Source organism: Cynocephalus volans, chromosome 9, assembly GCF_027409185.1.
Source record: "Cynocephalus volans isolate mCynVol1 chromosome 9, mCynVol1.pri, whole genome shotgun sequence".
NCBI lineage: Eukaryota > Metazoa > Chordata > Mammalia > Dermoptera > Cynocephalidae > Cynocephalus > Cynocephalus volans.
In genome coordinates this window covers 144,497,904-144,514,444 of record NC_084468.1, presented here as the reverse complement: position 1 = coordinate 144,514,444, position 16,541 = coordinate 144,497,904, and positions in this window count along the sequence as shown.

The window sequence follows — 16,541 nt, the reverse complement described above, 5'->3', positions numbered from 1 at the left end:
ATACAATAGCCAAAGAAATCAAGAAAGTAATTCCATTCACAGTAGCTATCAAAAAAAATGAAACACCTAAGAGTAAATTTAATCAAGAAGATTGAAAGACTTCTACAATGAAAACTATAAAACACTGGTGAAAAAAATTGAAGAGGATATAAACACATGGAAATATATCCCATATTCATGTGTTGAAATAATTAACATCATCAAAATGTGCATATTAATCAAAGCAATTTACACATTCAATGCAATCTCTATCAAAATACCAATGACATTCTTCATAGAGATAGAGAAAATGATCTTAAAATTTGTATAGAACCACAAAAGACCCCTTATAACTAACGTGATTTTCAACAAAAAGAAAAAGTTGGAGACATCTCACTTCATGACTTCAAAATACACTATAAAGTTATGGTAACCCAAACAGCATGGTCCTGGTGTAAAAAGAAGCAAATGAACGAAGGAAACAGACTAGAGAGACCAGAAAGAAACCCACACATTTACAACTACCTGATTTTTGACAAAGGTGTCAAGAATATACAGTGAGTAAGTGTTGGCATCATCAATAAATGGTACCAGGAAAACTGGATATCCATATGCAGAAAATTGAAACTAGATCCCCATCTCTCACCATACACAAAAATCAACTCAAAATGGATTAAAGCCCTAAATTTAAGACCAAAAAGTATGAAACTCCTAGCAGAAAACATAGGGGAAACACTAAACAAAATGGGAGTGGGCAGTGATTTTTGAGCAATACTACAAAGGCACAGGCAACTAAAGCAAAATATACAAATGGGACTACATCAAAATAAAAAGCTTCTGCACAGCAAGGGACATTATCAACAAAGTGAAGAGACAGCCCACTGAAGGAAGATAGTGTTTGGAAACTACACATCAGACAAGGGACTAATATGCAGAACAAATAAAGAACTCAAACAACTCAACAGCAAAAAACAAATAACCAATAAAAAAAAATGGGCAAAGGACGTGAACAGACACTTCTCAAAAGAAGTCATACAAATGGTGAATAAGCACATGAAAAAATGGTAATATTACTAATCATCAGGGAAATGCAAATTAAAACCACAATGAGATATCATCTCATCCCAGTTAGAAATGCTATTATCAACAAGATCTAACAAATGCTGGTAAGGATGCAGAAAAAAGGGAACCCTCCTGCATTGGTGGTGGAAATGTAAATTGGTACAACCGTCGTGTAAAACAGTATGGAAGTTCCTCAGAGAACTAAAAATAGATCTACCTTATGACCAGCTATCCCACTACCAGGAATATTTCAACAGAAATTAAATCAATATATCAAACAGATACTTGCACTCCCAAGTTCACCATAATGCTATTCATAGTAGCCAAGAAATGAAATCAACCTAAATGCTCATCAGTGGATGAACAGATTTTAAAAAAAAAAAAAAAGCTGTGGTTTATATACATAAAGAAATACTATTCAGCTATAAAAAGCCATGATATCATATCATTTTCAGCAACATGGGTGAAATTGGAAACCACCATGTTAAGTAAGTCAGGCACGGAAAGATAAATACTGCATGATCTCAGTCATATGTGGAATCTAAAAAAAAAAAAAAAAAAAAAAAAAAAGATTTTTATAAAAGTAGAGAGTGAAATGATAAATAATAATGGTTACCAGAGGCTGGAAGGGGAGAGAGGTGGTGAGGGAGGAGAAGTTGTGGACTAATGGGTACAAAATTATGCTATAACACATTGCACTCCTCAAAAATGTACAAGTAAGTGTTAATTTTTTTTAAAAAGAAGAATGTGATATTGTTATATCATCATCATCATCGTCATCATCATTATCATCATCATCATTATAATTATCATCATTAGCAGCAACAGCATCCTTCATTAAGATCACAATAATAACCACAATAAAGCCAGCAGATGTAATATTCTTGGTAAGAATATTTTAAGTAGTGACAGCGCTATTTACATACGTTGAGAAGTAACACCTAATTTTGGACAAAGTCATGATTGTAAGATTAGTGAGGAAAACTGATTCTGAATTTATAAAGTAACAGCAAAGGGAATTCAACAGAAAATTAACTAATCTAATGTAGAATCCTTGGATGACAGCAAAGACTTTGAAAGCCAATTAAAAGAGTACTCATTCAGGCACAAATATTTATTGACTTTCCTTTATGTGTCAGACACTAAGATGACTTCTGAGGCTGCACGAGTGAGCAAAACAGATGGGGCTCATTTTTAAACTACGTTTATTCATGATAATGTGAATAGCTTGTGAATAAGATTATTACTGTTATTATTTTATATATTCTTGGTTATTCAGTATAATCAACTAGAACTCCTTTAAAATGTCAGTTTTCTCAGTCACATAAGCCTTTTTTTTCCAATCTCTAATCATTTATGAAGTATTTTGCCTTGATGTGGGCATATCTATTAAGGATAGATCAAAAAGGAAAAAAAAGATGCTGCTATTTATCAAAGTAAAAATAAATTAAGCATGAAAGGATTAAAGCTGGGATGAAAAATAATACAATTCTTTTCAGTTTTTTAAAGCTTATGTTTCTCCACTTTTCTGGCTTTACTATGGAAATAGCAATAGGATTATAGTAGCTGAAATTAAATTATCCCTTTTGTTTGAAAATGATCAAGAGAGCTTATTTCATTCATTTTTCTTATGGAAAATCCCAAATTTCCTTCCATTTGTTACCTCAAATATTGTCCTTTAAATTCTTTTTATTCTTGTGGGAAAGATACTGTTTAATAAATGGAATTAAGTAGTTCTAAATTTGTAAGATTTTCTATACTTTTAAGCTGAGAAGAAAGTAATCATCTAATGCACAGCATAAGTCTTACCACTTGAGCCTAGTTTTCATATTCATTTAAAAAATAATATTGATGACAGGAAAAGAGTTTGACATAGGCAATGATTATTTGTTTTCATTTCTTTCTCTAAGTAGAAGAATAAAATAGTTATAAACCTACAACAAAGGGAATAGAAAGGAAACTATTAGAAGATGTGTTCCATCAAAAATAAGGAGTAAATTAAGAGGGGAAAAACAGGGGTAATCTGGAAATAGTGTATCCAGCACAAATGTTTTGCGCCTTCTAACCAATCTGAACAAAATGCCCACTAACTTGACTTTACCAAATTTTAGTCAGGCTTCTCTCCTTGCACAGTCCTGAACTTTAACACAACCTGTGCTTAAGTTCTAGAAGCTTAAGCAGATACTGGAATGTAAAATAACCTTCTCCACCCTCAGTGGCCTCTCCTGAGAATTGGCTGACAGCAAAGAAAGGAGGTTTCCTTCTCAACTCTCCAGTCACATCACCTGCTCATCCCACTCCCCACACCTGGTGGTTTCTATCCTTGTTTATTCTTTCGTATAAAATAAAAGCCCTTTCTGCCTAACCTTTGATAAACTTATAGGTCTTATGTCTGCACCATTTTTCCTATTGCAATAGGAAATTTAATTTTAAAAATAAATACCCAGTTTTAGGTATTATGTTATAAGCAACAGAAAATGGACAAAGACTAAATGGTCTTAAATTTTTTCTAAGCCAAAGTAATATTAATGTTAGCCCCTTTCTCTAAAGCTGTCACTATAAAAACACTTCAAAGTCTTTTTACCCTTCCATTGTCTAAATAAAATTCGAGTTGAAGAAAACTGCATGCAATTGCTTTCAATACACTATTGTATTAATGCACAGCACAGTGACATTTCAGTCAATAATGCACCACATATACAACGGTGGTCAGAGCAATAGGTTGCACCAGTAGCTTACGTGTGTAGTAGGCTGTACCATTTAGGTGTGTGTAAGTACACCCTGTGATCTGAACACAATGACAAAATCGCCTAATAATGCATTTTTCAGAATATATCCCAGTAGTTAAGCAATGGATGCAAAACTGTATAGTATGTTGTTTCTGTGATTAAATTTTTAAGATAAATATACCATAAGATAAATGAATTTGTGAATTACACAGCTCATATATGTGGATATACTGCTGGAATATATATAAAAATTTGTATTAAAATTTCTAAAATATAAGGTATTGATTTAGTTAGTTTGATGTATTTAAATATAAAATATCTTGTGGCTAAGTCCCATGTTCATGCTAAATCTAAAGAAAAATGTAAGCCTTTAATTGTTTTGTGTTCAATTTTACTTTGTGTTAGATAAAATAGCAGTAACATAATGGAAAGGCAAGCTATGGAGAGATATTTATCATATACACTGTTTGGGGAATTTTCTTTCAAATAATGGCTTTGCTTGTATTGAAATTTGTTAACTATTTGCTAATATTATGGGGACGGGGGGCAGAATGTGGCCCCAGGAGTAGGCAGGGAGCAGATGGCTGCATTACATTCTTTTGTCTAATTAGTCCAATCAAAATAAATGTGTTACATGTTAAGAGCTTATTGGTCAAATTTGAGTAATTTGAATATCTCACCAGTTGAATAACAGGGATAGGATTAGCTCTTTTTACTTCCAATTCCTTCATTTCCTCTGCAGTTTAATAAAGACCTTAGATAAGAGGTTCCAGGAAGGCTAAATATATATAGGCTATAATATATCTCAAAACTGGGGCCACAAAGGAAGCCTAAAGTCTCTAAAATCAGATGTTTTAGTACATGAGAATTCTCATACAGCATGGTGCTTGATCTTGGAAAATTAGCACATAGAAAGACTTCCAATGTTATCTGTGACTTGCATACATTTTTCCAGGGATTCACCATTATATAAAACCAAAATGTGGACCTTCTGATTACAGAGTCCCTCAACTTCCTATTTTACCTACCTAAATGAAGGACTCATTCCAAAATAGAGATGTTAAATCAAGAAGTTTATTTATGATAAATAAGACTATATTTCTTTAATATTATAAATTTTAGTAAGGTACTGGCCAATGTATGTAAGAATAGGTCTTTGTTAGTTTACATATCACTAAGTATGCCAAACATCACTGATAGTTTTATTTTATTTTAATACGTTCTCTAATAAAATTTATTTTTTCTTCCTTAGATGGAATGGACTTTGACTTTAAATTTTAGAGAGTCCCATTAGCCTATTCTGACTGCTGACATCCTAACGAGCTCCCAGAGGTGTAACAACAACCAAGTCAAAAATTGAAAAAATGAAAACAAAATCTATGACAACACTGTAATGTATCAATCATGTATGTGATATATCCACTCTACAAATGTATCATTTACACAAATTAGTAATTTATTAATGCTTTTAAAAATGAAAACTCTGGGCAAAGAATCAGCAGAGAAACACGATATCTAAGCAACACTCTAAACCAATTGGACTTGGCAGATATCTACAGAACATTCCATCCAGCAACCTCAGAATATTCATTCTTCTCATCAGCACATCGATCATTCTCCAGGATAGATCACATGGTAGGTATCAAATCAAGTCTCAACAAATTCAAAAGAATCGGAATTATCCCATGTAATTTTTAAGACCACAATGGATTAAAATTAGAAATTAATAACAAATGAAATTTTGGAAACTATTCAAACACATGGAAATTAAATAGCATTCTACTTAATGACATATGGGTCCAAGAAGAAATAAAACAGGAAGTCAAAAAATTTATTGAAGCTAATGAAAACAACGATACATCAAACCAAAACTGCAAAAGCAGTACTAAGGGGGAAATTTATTCCATTAAATGTTTACTTCAGAAGAATGGAAAGATGGCAAGTAAACAACCTAATATTTCACCTTAAAGAACTAGAAAACCAAGAACAATCCAAACCCAAAGTTAGCATATGGAAAGAAATCATTAATTGGGAGCCTTCTGATAACAGCTTCAATCTCCTTTATTGTTATTGGTCTGTTCAAATTTTCTACGTCTTCACGGTTCAGTTCTGGGAGCTTGTGTGTGTCCAGACATTTATCCATTTCCTCCAGATTTTCAAATTTGTTGGCATATAGTTGTTTATAGTAGTCTCGAATGATTCCTTGTATTTCAGATGAATCAGTTGTAATATCGCCTTTTTCATTTCTAATTTTTGTTATTTGAGTCTTCTCTCTTCTTTTTTTTGTTAGCCATGCTAATGGTTTGTCTATTTTATTTATCTTTTCAAAAAACCAACTTTTTGATTCGTTGATCTTTTGAATTGTTTTTTGGTTTTCAATTTCATTCAGTTCTGCTCTGATCTGGCTCCCAACAAAGAAAAGCCCAGGACCAGATGGATTCACAGCAGAATTTTACGAAACATTCAAAGAGGAATTGACACCGATTCTTTACAAACTATTCCAAAAGATTGAAACGGACGCAAATCTCCCAAACTCATTCTATGAAGCATACATCACCCTGATACCAAAACCAGGTAAAGATATAACCAAAAAAGAAAACTACAGGCCGATATCCTTGATGAATATAGATGCAAAAATCCTCACTAAAATACTAGCAAACAGAATACAGCAACACATACGAAAAATTATTCATCACGATCAAGTGGGATTCATCCCAGGGATGCAAGGTTGGTTCAACATATGCAAATCAATAAATGTGATGCACCATATTAATAAACTCAAACACAAGGACCATATGATCATCTCTATAGATGCTGAAAAAGCATTTGATAAAGTTCAGCACTGATTCTTGACAAAGACCCTCTATAAGTTAGGTATAGAGGGAAAGTATCTCAACATAATTAAAGCCATATATGCCAAGCCCACTGCGAATATCATCCTGAATGGGGAAAAGCTGCAAGCTTTTCCTTTAAGAACAGGAACTAGACAAGGATGCCCACTCTCACCACTCCTATTCAACATAGTGTTGGAAGTACTAGCCAGAGCAATCAGAGAAGAGAAGGAAATAAAGGGCATCCAGATTGGAAAAGATGAAGTCAAACTGTCCCTGTTTGCAGATGACATGATCCTATATATCGAACAGCCTAAAACCTCTACAAAAAAACTCTTGGAATTGATAAATGATTTCAGCACAGTAGCAGGATACAAAATCAACACACAAAAATCAGTAGCATTTCTTTTCTCCAATAGTGAACATGCAGAAGGAGAAATCAAGAAAGCCTGCCCATTTACAATAGCCACCAAAAAAATAAAATACTTAGGAATTGAGTTAACCAAGGATGTGAAAAATCTCTATAATGAGAACTACAAACCACTGCTGAGAGAAATTAGAGAGGATACAAGAAGATGGAAAGATATTCCATGCTCTTGGATTGGAAGAATCAACATAGTGAAAATGTCCATACTACCCAAAGTGATATACAAATTCAACGCAATCCCCATCAAAATTCCAAAGACATTTTTCTCAGAAATGGAAAAAACTATTCAGACATTTATATGGAATAATAAAAGACCACGAATAGCCAAAGCAATGCTCAGCAAAAAAAATAAAGCTGGAGGCATAACACTACCGGACTTTAAGCTATACTACAAAGCTATAATAACCAAAACAGTATGGTATTGGCATAAAAACAGACACACTGACCAATGGAATAGAATAGAGAATCCAGAAATCAACCCACACACTTACTGCCATCTGATCTTTGACAAAGGCACCAAGCCTATTCACTGGGGAAGGGACTGCCTCTTCAGCAAGTGGTGCTGGGATAACTGGATATCGATATGCAGGAGAATGAAACTAGATCCATACCTCTCACCGTATACTAAAATCAACTCAAAATGGATTAAGGATTTAAATATACACCCTGAGACAATAAAACTTCTTAAAGAAAACATAGGAGAAACACTTCAGGAAATAGGACTGGGCACAGACTTCATGAATACAACTCCAAATGCACGGGCAACCAAAGGAAAAATAAACAAATGGGATTATATCAAACTAAAAAGCTTCTGCACAGCAAAAGAAAGAATTAAAAGAGTTAAAAGACAACCAACAGAGTGGGAGAAAATATTTGCAAAATATACATCTGACAAAGGATTAATATCCAGAATATATAAGGAACTCAAACAACTTTACAAGAAGAAAACAAGCAACCCAATTTAAAAAAGGGCAAAAGAGCTAAGTAGGCATTTCTCTAAGGAAGATATCCAAATGGCCAACAGACATATGAAAAAATGCTCAACATCACTCAGCATCCGGGAAATGCAAATCAAAACCACATTGAGATACCATCTCACCCCAGTTAGGATGGCTAAAATCCAAAAGACTATGAACGATAAATGCTGGCGAGGCTGCGGAGAAAAAGGAACTCTCATACATTGTTGGTGGGACTGCAAAATGGTGCAGCCTCTATGGAAAATGGTATGGAGGTTCCTTAAACAATTGCAAATAGATCTACCATACGACCCAGCCATCCCAGTGTTGGGAATATACCCAGAGGAATGGAAATCATCAAGTCGAAGGTATACCTGTTCCCCAATGTTCATCGCAGCACTCTTTACAATAGCCAAGAGTTGGAACCAGCCCAAATGCCCATCATCAGATGAGTGGATACGGAAAAAGTGGTACATCTACACAATGGAATACTACTCAGCTATAAAAACGAATGTAATACTGCCATTTGCAACAACATGGATGGACCTTGAGAGAATTATATTAAGTGAAACAAGTCAGGCACAGAAAGAGAAATACCACATGTTCTCACTTATTGGAGGGAGCTAAAAATTAATATATAAATTCACACACACACACACACACACACACACACACACACACACACACAAACCGGGGGGGGGGGAAGAAGATATAACAACCACAGTTATTTGAAGTTGCTACGACAAGCAAACAGAAAGGACGTTGTTGGGGGGGAGGGGGGGAGGGAGAAGGGAGGGAGGTTTTGGTGATGGGGAGCAATAATCAGCTACAATGTATATCGACAAAATAAAATTTAAAAAAAATAAAAATAAAAATAAATAAATAAAAAAGAAATCATTAAGATCAGAGAACTCAATGAAATTGAAACCCAAAAAACAATACAAAAGTTCAATGAATCAAAAAGTTGGTTTTTTGAAAAGATAAATAAAATTGACAAACCATTAGCATGGCTAACTAAAAAAAGAAGAGAGAGGACCGAAATAACAAAAATTGGAAAAGAAAAAGGTGATATTACAACTGATAACTCTAAAATACAAGGAATTATTAGAGACTACTGTAAACAACTATATGCCAACAAATTTGAAAATCTGGAGGAAATGGATAAATTTCTGGACACACACAAACTACCAAAACTGAGTCAAGAAGATGTAGAAAATCTGAACAGACCAATAACAATAAAAGAGAATGAAGCTATTGTCAGAAGGCTCCCAACAAAGAAAAGCCTAGGACCAGATGGATTCACAGCAGAATTCTGCCAAACATTCAAATAGGAATTGGCACTAATTCTCTACAAACTATTCCAAAAGACTGAAACAGAGGCAATTCTCCCAAACTCATTCTAGGAAGCAAACAACACCCTGATACTAAAACCACATAAAGATACAACTAAAAAAGAAACTACAGGCCAATATCCTTGATGAATATAGACACAAAAATCCTCAATAAAATACTAGCTAACAGAATACAGCAACAAATATGCAAAATCATACACCACAATCAACTGGGCTTCATCCCAGGGATGCAAGGTTGTTTCAACATATGCAAATCAATAAATGTGATACACCGAATCAATAAAATCAAAGACAAGGACCATATGATCGTCTCTGTAGATGCTGAAAAATCATTTGATAAAATTCAACACTCATTCATGATAAAGACTCTCTACAATTTAGATACAGATGGAAATTATCTCAACATAATTAAAGCCATATATGATAAACCCACTATCAACATCATCTTGATGGGGAAAAGGTGAAAGCTTTTCCTTTAAGAACAGGAACTAGACAAGGATGCCCACTCTCACCACTCCTATTCAACATACTGTTGGAAGTGCTAGCCAGAGCAATCAGAGAAGAGAAGGAAATAAAGGGCATCCAGGTTGGAAAAGATGAAGTTGAATTGTCCCTGTTTGCAGATGACCTGATCCTCTATATATTGAATAGCCTAAGGCCTCTACAAAAAAACTCTTGGAGTGGATAAATGATTTCAGCAAAGTAGCAGGATACAAAATCAACACACAAAAATCAGTAGCATTTCTATTCTCCAATAGTGAACATGCAGAATGAGAAATCAAGAAAACTAGCCCATTTACAATAGCCACCAAAAAAAAATAAAATACTTAGGAATTGAGTTAACCAAGGTTGTGAAAAATGTCTATAATGAGATCTATAAACCACTGCTGAGAGAAATTAAAGAGGACAGAAGAACATGGAAAGATACCCCATGCTCATGGATTGGAAGAACCAACATTGTAAAAATGTCCATACTACAAAGTGATATACATATTCAATGCAATCCCCATCAAAATTCCAATGACATTTTTCTCAGAAAAGGAGAAAAATCTACCCAGACATTTATATGGAATAACAAAAGACCACATATATCCAAAGCAATTCTGAGTAAAATAAATAAATAAATAAAGCTGGAGGCATAACATTACCTGACTTTAAACTATACTACAAAGCTATAATAACCAAAACAGTATGGTACTGGCATAAAACCAGACACACTGATCAATGGAATAGAATAGAGAATCCAGAAATCAACCCACACACCGACAGCCATCTGAAATTTGCCAAAGGCACCAAGCCTACGCACTGGGGAAGAGACTGCCTCTTCAGCAAATGATGCTGTGAGAACTGAATATCCATATGCAGGAGAATGAAACTAGACCCATGCCTCTCACCATATACTAAAATCAACTCAAAATGGATTAAAGAATTAAATATACACCCTGAAACAATAAACCTTCTTAAAGAAAACATAGGAGAAACATTTCAGGAAGTAGGACTGGGCACAGACTTCATGAATACGACCCCAAAAGCACAGTCGACCAAAGAAAAAGTAAACAAATGGGATTATATCAAACTAAAAAGCTCCTGCACAGCAAAAGAAACAATTAACAGAGTTAAAGGACAACCAACAGAGTGGGAGAAACTATTTGCAAAATATACATCTGACAAGGATTAATGTCCAGAATATACAAGAAACTGAAACAACTTTACAACAAAAAAACAAGTAACCCAATTAAAAAATGGGCAAAAGAGCTAAATAGGCATTTCTCAAAGGAAGATATATGAATGGCCAACAGACACATGACAAAATGCTCAACATCACTCAGCATTCAGGAAATGCAAATCAAAACCACACTGAGGTACCATCTCACCCCAGTTAGGATGGCTAATATCTAAGAGACTGTGAATGATAAATGCTGGCGATGTTGCAGAGAAAAAGAAACTCTCATACATTGTTGGTGGGACTGCAAAATGGTGCAGCCTCTATGGAAAATGGTATGGAGGTTCCTCAAACAATTGCAGATAGATCTACCATATGACCCAGCTATCCCACTGCTGGGAATATACCCAGAGGAATGGAGATCATCAAGTTGAAGGTATACCTGTTCCCCAATGTTCATCGCAGCACTCTTTACAATAGCCAAGAGTTGGAACCAGCCCAAATGTCCATCATCAGATGAGTGGATACGGAAAATGTGGTATATCTACACAATGGAATACTCCTCTGCTATAAAAAAGAATGAAATACTGCCATTTTCAACAAAATGGATGGACCTAGAGAGAATTATATTAAGTGAAACAAGTCAGGCACAGAAAGAGAAACATCACATGTGCTCACTTATTTGTGGGAGCTAAACATAAACAAATAAATACACAAAAAACCCGGGTTGGGGGGAGGGAAGAAGACATAACAATTACAATTCCTTGAAGTTGATACAACAAGCAAACAGAAAGGAGATTTTGGGGAGGGAGCGGGGAGAGGGAGGATCTAGGGAGGTTTTCGTAATGGGCCATGATAATCAACCACATTGTATATTGACAAAATAAAATTAAATTAAAAAAAATGAAAAATCCAAATGCTCAGTTGGAAACATTATTCTTGACTTTTGGGAACAATTTCAAATAACACTGTCAATTTCATCCTCACGGCTCTTTCAGATAACCATGGAAGGCCTGCTGAATACCCATTATAGTCTTAAATTTTACACAGGAATATCGGCAAATGTATTATTTTAGAGGGGAGTTAGAAGTTTATCATTGGTAAGCATAAAGAACAAGCAAATGAAAGTAAACTAAACTTATTGTGTAGTTGTACTTCATGGAAGTAAAAACTAAACCATTTGTTTTCATTTCTAATTGAGGATTTTGTTAAATATTGGCCAAAGAAGCTTTGACAGAATAGAAAATCAAATCACCTAGGTCAGCATGCCCTTTAGTATGAGAACAAAGTGTGGCAATGATGTGGCTTTCATCGCTAGAACAAATCAATGGTCTACAGAGTAAACTAGGATTTGATTTGTACATATCTAATACATTTACCTCTGCTTTTGACATTACATCCAATTTGTTTCTTGAGCTGTTTTATTACAAGCAAATCTAAATCATAATCTGCATGCAGCTACAAGCGGTTAGCTGATTTTACAACAATGAAGTCCTAGAAGACAGTTATGATTATATTCTAGAATATATTTTAGATTTATAGTTATGATTATATTTGAAATTCTCCAAAGGACATATATAGAAAACAAAAGAAAGTAAATCCATGAAGCCAGCATGTGTGTGTGTGTGTGTGTGTGTGTGTGTGTGTGTGTGTGTGTAAAACAATAGGGTTAATTGACCTAAGATAAATAAAAGAAGGTTATGCAGCAAGATTTATAGTTAGCTGCACAAAGCAACCTCAGAATAGACATTTGTACCTTACTCTGCAGGATAGATTCAGTGTTTATAATGAGGTATATCAGCAAGCAGTTTATAGAACTTTCAGAGTGGTTGTTAAAGGTAGAAAATATTACTTTTATTCTGAATATGTGATTATGCCTGTATGTAAATGTGTATATACAGATATATATATATATATACATACACATACAGTAAATACATGTTTGTATATATATATTATACACATATGCACAGACACACACATGTATATATATATATACACAAACATAGAGGGGGGAGAGAAAGAGAGAGCATAACTATATTAAATAAGAGGATTAAATCATTCTTCCTATCAAAATTGTACCATGGAGATTTTATCCTAAATAATTATGAAATTAACTAGGTTTATACTAGCTTTCAACTCACTTTCAACATGTTTCCATTTCGATAAATAATGCCAATAGTTTAAATATTTAGGTAGTGAAAATGAGTTGAAAGATTTTGACAGGAACTCTTACATGGCTCTTTGGACAGTCGGAGAAAATCAGTAAGACAGCCAGTTCACCATAGTGCTATTGTAGATAATGCAAGGAGCAGCACATTTTTAAACAATGATGACAATGCTGTCAGATTCTAAATTATAGTTAATGAATATTCTGCAGAATTAATAAATATAATGACAGATGACTTTTATATGATATATATATATATATATATAGCTAACTCCAAAAAAGTAGCTTCAGAGCATGTTTTCTAGTCACACTGCATATACATAAAGAGATTTTATCACTTAGTCTAATGAATTATTTTATTAACTGAATCAAGGGACATCTAGATAATAGAAAGCTCAGTACCAAATTGTATTAACTTTATTATGTAAACAAATCTTTGATTATCTATAGGTCTCTGACACCAAGCTACATGCTAGAACAACAATAAACAAGGCAGATACAATGCCTGACCTCAAGTAGCTTATATTAGAGTGTGGAATAAAAATGAGTGTACAGGCAACCAATCCAGTGCACTGGGCACTGTGGTAGAGAATATATAACGTCCTGTGGGAGAACTGAATGACACATAACACACTTCCTGGAGGAATTGGAATTTATGGGGAAATCTAAAGGATAAGTTGGAGTGAGTCCGGTAAAGAGGAGTCTGGTGGCTATGTGTGTGCTTTCTTCAGCATTATGGTCGATGAGGTGCTCTGAATAAGTTTTCCATTGTAGAACAATTGGACTCTGGACAGGATACACGACTTATGTTGAGGGTTCAGACATACGGGGGAAATAGTAACTGTAAAGACAATGGAATTGAATAGTTACTATTCTACTCAACTGTTGCTCTGGTAAAAAGGTAAATAAAAGCAGAGAATGATTGTCAATTAGAAGGCAAGTGTAAAAGTTAAAGGCTTCCTTGGTAGCATATAAAAGGGCACTCATCTCCTGCAATGGAAGAGTAGAGAAAGCTTCAATTAAGGTTAAGCTGTCACCCAAGTTAGGCTTTCTCTGTGAAGGTCAGGGAAAGAATGGGAGACTTAAACATGTGTTGATGCATTGACATTCTTATATCTACAGATTTTCCTGAATACTGTGAGCCCAGCCTATAGAAGTAGTCCACTTCTCTGTCCTACAGGCTGGAGCACTGCCATTACCTGAAGATGATGCAGACTTTTCTCACCTGCAAGACAGCATGCACTCCCTCTACATCTGTCTGCAATACTTGGGTGAAGTCACAACATAACCCAGCTAGAGATATGCTAGATCTGCAGAAGAAGGCAGGGGACTATTGCTCAAAAAAAAAAAAAAAAAAAAAAAAATGGAAGGACCTGAACAGCATGTACTGGCAGGAGCTGTGAAAGTAAGTATGGGACCAAACTCTGAGAATACTGGATGAAGAGGGATTTAACTTAATTTTAGATAAAAGGTACTTTATTGATATAAGAGGACCCTCTCCAGATGTAGGATTTACATTCACTTCTCTCACTAGGTGAAAAATTATTGCAGGCAGGCACCATGCTTGTTTTATGTGCTTCAGTTAGCATGGGTACATATCGGTGGGTATTCAGTATGGCTTATTTTTTGAGTGATTGAATGAATAAAAGAAATCATCAATTATGTATTTACTGTTTGTGAGTTAGGCTAACATACCAAAATGCAAGTGAATATGACCATAAAAAATGAGATTACTGAATATAGTTCTTGATAATATGCCGTCTTATTACTTTATACCCATACTTGACTGACATCTATCTCAATAACATCTATAATGATAAGTAGTTTTACGTCCTCATCAAATTTCACATACATTTCCATTGTCTATTTTACCTCTCATGATATGTCTACCCATGAAAGTGTGCCTAATAAACCACAAAGATTATTTTTATTGCATTGCCAATCTCATTGAATATAAGATATTCTGTTAACTAGTTTTAGTGATACCTGCCTCCATGGCCTGCCACATTGTTTTTTTTAAGTTCAAATTTCTATCATAATACTCTCCTGCAAAAAGTTAGACAAACTTTTTTTTTTTTTTAATGTATGTAAGAGCTAAAGGCTAGATATGGGCAAATATTGGGAAAGTATGGAAGACCTGCCAATATATCTATTTGGTATGATCTATGCATGAAATTCTATTATCAATTAAAATATCTATTAGTTTAAACTGAAATCTCTCTAATTTTGCCTATCATTAAAATATGATGTGCTTAAAGTTAATAAAAATGTATGTATTTCAAGGCCTCATATATATTATGATGACAAACTTTGGGTGTCTTTTTAGTAATCAGCAATGAAGCAGTAAATACATAATTTTTATAATTGAAATATAAACATGACTGGGATTAGATATCTAACAGAATTCCTTTTAAATATATTAGCCTAGTTATAAAGATGCTCCCAGTTCTGCTGATCATCACAATCATCTAATGGAATTTCTGATGTATTTAAATTTGATGAGCTTAATTTCCCATATATTTAAATGCAAATAAACAATGTAGAGTTTGGCCATTTACACCTTGAAGCAAGTGCACCTATAAAACTTTTCTCGGGAGCAGTTTTTAAGAAGGGACAGGAAAGGAGAATGAAATCACTGGGCAACCATTTGTGAGATTGATTCATGGAAATCAGCAAAGAGTAAGAAACACCGAGGGCAGAGATGTCAGAGGAAACTTGAAGGCCATATGACATGTTTGCACAGGGCTGGTGGCTACTCACTATCATAGACCCATGTCCACATCACTTATGTATCAATGGCAGAGGAGAGCAGTTCTGTCTTCCCCAGCCTCCTGAGCACTGGGTAGTTTTTTCAAAGGTTGTCAGGTTCTATGACTGGTTCTGTGCCTGGTTCTACAGTCCCAGGTGCTGAGATAACAAAGTTATGGCTGCACTGAAAGAAGGGAGATCCATGAACCAACTATTGCTGTGTTTCATGCTGAGCTAGTGGTCTAGAAGGAAAGATATTTGTTTTTAAGAATCTCATGTTTTCCCACTCTCACTGAGAAATTGGGTCTTAGTGAAGGCAAAAGGAAATCAGAGGACATATAAAACTTTATCAATAGAGTATCTTTTCTTATAGATGAAATTTGCCCTAGTACAGATCTTCTCATACTGTCACAAATGAAGTGGAAACCCATAAAGATTTAGTCAAGGTCTATAATACTAAATTAATGTGTAGGGAGTATTTTATTTCTTGATAAAGTTGTCATTTATTTACTTATTTGAGGAAGTCCACATGTTCAAAAAGATGATGCTTGGGATTTTCCTATTTCCTTATACAAGCTATTTTTTTTTTTCTTCTCTATGGAGGATTCAGCAGTTGGCTTATTT